Here is a 6,345-nt window from a genome sequence, read left to right as displayed (position 1 = left end):
TGCCGAGGCGGTGATTGGGGGTGACCAAGGGAGACGGGGGGGTCGCTCCGCGGCTGCCGAGCGTGGGGAGGGAGCGAGGGGCGGGAGAGCGGGACGGTGTCTGTCAATGGAGGGCAGGGGGGAAGGGGAGTTGGGGCTGCAAAGGGACGCTGTGGCAGAGGATGACAGCGGGGAGGTGGGGGGCGGAGGCGCTGTTTTTTACTGCTGTAGGGGACTAAATTGACTAGGATAAGACATTTGTTTGCCGTTTAAGGTGAGGTGACCGTTCCCTGTTGCCTCAGGGGTTCCCCGGAACGAAACTCCAGCTTTCCCAGCATTTAAAAGGTTTAAATCCAGCTGTGCCGCTGCATTTGACAGCGCTTCTGTGTTCACACGGCCATCCCGGGGAGCCCAGTTTTTATACAGTTTTTCTGGCCTGAGGCGAGAGTTTCCTTTGTTTCTGCTGCGGATTCTCATATTCAGATTAAATCCTTTTCTTGGTGCTGCCCTGGACAAAGGTCCTTCACAAAAATTCATTTAATCCTGGCTCAGAATAAGTCAGGGGAGCTGAGGGAGCTCTGTGCCCCCAGAGAGGAGTGGGAATAACACAAGAGTGGCCTTTGAGGTCCTTGGAGGCAAGAGCAGGTGAGGGGAGCATCCCTGCTCTGCACCCATCCCATGGGACGTGGCAGTGACACAGGAGGGCAGCACAGGAACAACTCCCTGGAATTGTTCTCCTGCTCTGTGAGATCTTCTGTGCCCCTGGGCCATCAGGCAGGAGCATGCTGGCTGCTCTGATAGCAGCCCAATCAACGGTGAGTGAACGCCTTCATCATCCTCATCATCATCTTCATCATCTTCAGCTTTATCCCTGTCATCATCCTCATTCCTGTCCCTGTTCTGTGCCCCAGGGCCACCAGGCAGGAGCATGCTGGCTGCTCTGATTGCAGCCCAATCCATAGTGAGTGAGCCTTCATCATCTTCCACATCTTCATCCCATCATCCTCATCTTCATCCTGTCCTCATCATCCTCATCATCATCATCATCCCTGTTCTGTGCCCCTGGGCCACCTCAGGGTGTCCTTCTGTGCCCCAGGGCCACCAGGCAGGAGCATGCTGGCTGCTCTGATTGCTTCCCAGGCCACAGTGAGTGAGCCTTCATCATCTTCATCCCATCATCATCATCATCTTCATCCCCTCCTCATCATCCTCATCCGTGTCCTCATCATCCTCATTTTCTTCCCTGTCCCCATCCCCCTTCTCATTGTCATCCTCATCCCCCCTCATCCACTTCATCCTCATCATCACCTTCTTCTTCTTCCTCCCTGTCATCATCCTGTCCTCATCATCCTCATCATCCAGCCTCGGGCTGGAGAAGGGCAGGAGAAGGGCAAAGGGACCTCCCTGGGGTCACCAGGGCCTGAATGGACACTTGGATGAGCAGTGGAGGTGAGGAGTGGATCTGAGCTCATCCACAGGGAAATGAGGAGGGGATATTTTGGGGGAAAAAGCTGAGGTGCTGAGTTCACTCACCCTGGCACGAGTTGTGATTGCACTAAGAGGAACCGAGGTGAAAGTCGATCCAAAATCAATCCTGCTTGACTTCTGAATTCCGTGATAAGTTTTACAAACTGACAAATGAGGGGTTAAAAATACATAAAAATGAAACCAAGAGCATTAATGAGGTTCCTGGGAATCCTTTACATTGTTGTCGTAGAATTTATAACAGAGTTTTGAGCTTTTGATGACAACAATGCCATTCTTCGTTTGGATTAGTCACAGTGTGGGATTTGGGGTTTATCTGGATTTTAAAGCTCTCGTGGTGGCCCTGACACTGCTCAGGAGCTGGTAGGAAAAGCAGAGTCAGAGCTCCTGGCAGGCACAGGGTGTTTTTCCCAGAGTGGATTGTGGAGGAATTGTTTATGACTGGGATTGTCCCTCTGGGTGATCACAGCCCAGGTGTTGTGATTATTATAATTCCATACATTTGACTCTCAAAACTTCCCAGCCCAGGGGCTTGAGCTGACAGGGCAGCACACAGATTGTTCTCTGTGCAGCATCCAGATTTGGGGTTCCCTGTCAGCTTTGCTGGTTCCCATGAATTGTCCCATAGCCCCAAATTCCCCGCTCACTTCCCACTGCCATAACCTCACAGTGCCTCATGGATTGTGGTTATTCCCATGCAGAGCTGCCCCTCGAACACCAGCTGTGCCAGGAACAGGCAGAGCTTCCAAGGAAGCTCAGCAGCATCAACAGGGACAGGTGAATATTCCAAAGAATTTGTCGTCTAAAGCCCTCATCCCCCAGCCCCACCCATGTCCCTGGGGACTCTTGACAGAGTTGCCTGGAATCCAGCTGATTTAACCCCATAGCTCGGGCTCTAGGTGCTGTTTCAAGCAGGAGAAGGCAGAGGCTGGAGGCACTCCCAGCCCATTCCAAGGCGCAGTCCCTGTGCCCACAGGAGAACAACTCTCCCTGCAGAAGCTCAGTTCTTTTCAGAGCCTCAGCAGTGGCCTCTGCAAGTTCTTTTCCCTCAGGAAAGGGGTGCACATCCCTGCCTCCAGCACACCTCCAGTGGGACCCACCTGCAAAACCTTTCCCTCCCTTCTGCACTTCCAGCTGCCTCCCAGAAAAACTCCCACTTTCATCCGAACAAAGATCCATCCCACCTAAAGCTTTGATTAAGGTGTCTCTGTGGGCAGTTGCTTGGGATTTAATATCTGCGAGGAAAGATTGCCTTGGCTTTAATGCTGCTGCTGGGTGATGGCCTCAGGCTGGAATTCCCGCTCCAGGCTGAGCGCTATCGGCACTGCCAGGGCAGGCAAAGGCTGCGCCTCACCCGGGTCGGTGCTGTCCGGGAACTGCGGGTGTCCGCGACGGGCTTTCCCTTAGAGCCAGGCGTGGGGAAAGGTGTGGAAGGGCAGGCTTCAAAGTACTGCTCATGGTCAGTGCCATACTGCCTGAAACTAGTTTGCTTTTTTCCTTGGAATTTCCTTGGAACATCTTCCACCACCAATGTCGTACGTGGTCAGAAGCAGCTTTGCCCTTACTGCTGCATATTTCTCAAATATCTTGATTTTGTATGGCTGCTTAGTGTTTAATTTCTATTTCAGTGGTTTAAACTTCCCATTTCACTTGTCTAAAGACTTCACTATTGCAGAATTACTTCATGTGATTGGTAACACTGGGGAGTGTCTTAGAAGGGAAACTTAGCTTCTAGGAGTAATGCAGAAGGGCATTTCAGAGCAGAGTGTAAAGTTGAAGTGAATAAACTGCAGAGGAAGTGTTCAAAAGCTCTGCTGTTTTCTGCCTGTCACGCACAAGGGTAGGTCACAGGGGTTTACCCTGATGCTCACCCAGTTCCACCCCTGCCATGAACAGGGACACCTTTCAGTAGCCAGGGTGCTCCAAGCCCCAGGGTCCAACCTGGCTTTGGACACCTGCAGGGATCCAGGAGCAGCCACAGCTTCTCTGTGCTGGACAGCAGCATTGAAAGGCAGAGTGAAGGTTCAGCCGTGATTTTTGTGTTGCACTTACCATTCTATTGTGTGACAAATGTGGCTTTCATCCTTTTTTGATTTTTTTTTTTTTTTTTAAGAAATTACAAAGATGCCTTATATTCCTGGAGTGTTGCATTCTACCTCTGTTGTTTTTCCTGTAAGTCTGGATCCTCTGCTTAGAATTTTTTCTTCACTTATTAGATGTCCTGGATATGGTGGATGTCCTGATTGAGGGCCGTGATAGCTTTGATGAAGCAGTTGGGTTCTCTTTAAATGAAGACATGATTATCCAAACATTTCCCTTCAGTGCTGTTGTCCCTGCTGTGTTAGAAGCCAGGAATATACTGTTGCTTCAGTCTGAAAATGGAACAGGTACAGGGTTTTTTTGGGTGTTGTGTCATTTCTAACAGAGGAGTGAAAGGGGCAGTATTTTTACACTATTTAACTTCACTACTGTGAGTTTAAAAGTTTTCTCCAAAAACTTGGCATGAATTTCCCCTTTCTGCCCCATTGGTAGGCACCGTTTCTCTTAGAAAAGCTTCTACCCTCTACCTTCACTGCCCTGTTTTGAAGCAGTGCTCCAGTTTAGCCTGCAGCGATGGCTCTTGCATCCTTTTCCATTCAGGTAACTAAAACATTTTGTTATTGCCACAGGAGCCACAGGAGCTCACATTACTGCAGTGTAACTTGTGAGGCAGTTGCTGCTCTTACAAATTTTTGAGTGCTGCTCACCAGCAGCAGCAGACCTCATACTGGATGTCAGAAGAGAGCCATGAGCTGCCCTTCAGTTCATGTTAGAGGTGGCAGGCTGAATAAGGCAAAGCTTATCAAGCGGGAGGTGGTGTCTAAGTGGGTTCTTGTCTTTGTTAAGCTATGCAAGATACGGTTTCACTTTGGATTTGGTAGAAAGGATCAGATTTGCTGGCAACAAGCAGCACCTCTAGGTGTAAACGTGCACGTGGAGGGCAGCAGCCTGTGGTTCAGAGCTGGCTGCCTAAAGAGACTCAGCAGCTGAGTTCCTTCTGACACTTGTGGATTTCTAACATCTCTGTTTCTGTCCCCAGCACAGCTCCTGTGTCCAGTGAAAACAGCGTACACACGTGAGGAGAAACGGCTGCTTTTCTCCAGGCAAGCACGTGAATCACAGAACCTGAAGAAAAAAAATGTCCTGACCCACCTGGAGTGGTTTGGGTCTCAGGAGGGACCTGGGAGCCTCCTTTTGTGTCCTGGGTGCGGCCGTGGCTGGAAAAGGGGTAAAGGATGGAGCAGGAGGGAGAGGAGCAGTGATTGGGACCGATGGTTCCTTGGGGATTTGCATCTGGAAACAGCCATCCTTTTCCCCATGGGAGTCCTGGAAGCAGCACTGAGCAATGACGATACTGCAGCTGGAGCGCTGGCAATGGAGTGTCTGCAGGGAATGTTGCCTGGTGAGTCTCTCCTGCTGTCCCGTCTCACCTGCTCCTGGCAAGGAGAGGAAGTGATGGGGTGATCTGACTGGTCATCAGCATCGTGAGAGAAGAGGACCAAGTCTGGGCTCTGAGGAGAGGTTGGGACTCGTGTTCTGGCACGAAGAGCTAACTTTTATTTTATTGTAAATAGTGCTCAGACTGAGTCTGCTTACAGTATTTTGAGACAAAAAATTCAGGCTGTGGCTCAGCCCATCCTCTGATTTTCAGCAGAAGAAGGGAGTAGGAGCCATGCAGGAGCAAAGCAAGGAAGATCCAGAGCATCTAAAGCACAGAGGTGCACTCTAACCACAAGGCTGCCTTGTCCTGGCTCTGTGGGGCAGCCCCATATCTAGGAACCCTGTGAGCTGCTGGGCACTGTGAGCACCTCTGGGCCAGGGGAGCTCAGCACACCATGGCACAGCCAGGGAGAGCAGGGCTGTTGTCCCACACTGCAGCACAGGCTGAACAAAGCCATGCTTGTCACCCACGCCATCTCACATGAGCGAGGTCTCCAGATACCAATGCCGGCCCAAGGGAACATTGCCCTCAGGGAAAAACAGGGCAGGAAGGAGCAGCCATGCTGCTGCCTAGGAGGCTGTGAGGGTCTCACCCTGCCAGGCTCCTCTAGGGGAGCCCAGCCCTATGGTTGCATGCCAACCATCCACTATGTCACACCCATCCAGGACAGGCAGGGCTGAGCAGATCAGCTGCCTTGCAGCTCCAGAGAGATGCTCAGGCCAGTGGGTACCACAGCCTGAAAGGTTACACATCAGAAGCCTTCAGCATCTCCAGGGATCCGTGGGTTTTTCTGTTTCGTCGGCTGATGTCAGACACCAGTGCCTGTGGTTTCTGGGAAGTTCCACCAGCTCCTCCAGCTCTGCTGTGGCCTCTGTGCTGGCTGGGCAAAGCGTGGTGGCAAAGGTGCTGGGTTAAACGTGGGTGAGGCAGGGAAGGAAACGGCCTCGGGGCACTGCAGGAAACGGTACAGCCTGCCAAGAGCATCCTGGAGAGACAGCCTGCATCTCATCTGTGTCTGCAGCATGGAAAGAGAAGACTGGGAGGAAAACCAGGTCATCATGCTGGGGTCCTGCCCCATGGGTGCTCACTGCAGAGCCTTGGTCAGCACCTACCTCCTTAAGTGGGTCCTGGAGGACCAAGACCAGGCCATTCTTCCCTCCTCAGACTCTTGCAGAGTCAGGGATGGACATTTCCCAGCCATGAGCAGGGAAGGGGTGATTTGGTGGAGGAGGAGGTGGCTGGCAGCAGCACTGGGAGGCAGTGGGACACCTTGGGCCGGGCGTTCGCCAGGAAACCACAGCTGGGGGGACAGAAGGGTGACATTTCCGTAGCTGAAATGCAATCGTTCTGCCTGGCAGTGTGCGTGTCACCGCTGCCCTGCACACACCAGTGGGACTCTT

This window comes from Catharus ustulatus, chromosome 15, assembly GCF_009819885.2.
Source record: "Catharus ustulatus isolate bCatUst1 chromosome 15, bCatUst1.pri.v2, whole genome shotgun sequence".
NCBI lineage: Eukaryota > Metazoa > Chordata > Aves > Passeriformes > Turdidae > Catharus > Catharus ustulatus.
Note: the sequence above shows the minus strand (reverse complement) of the source record.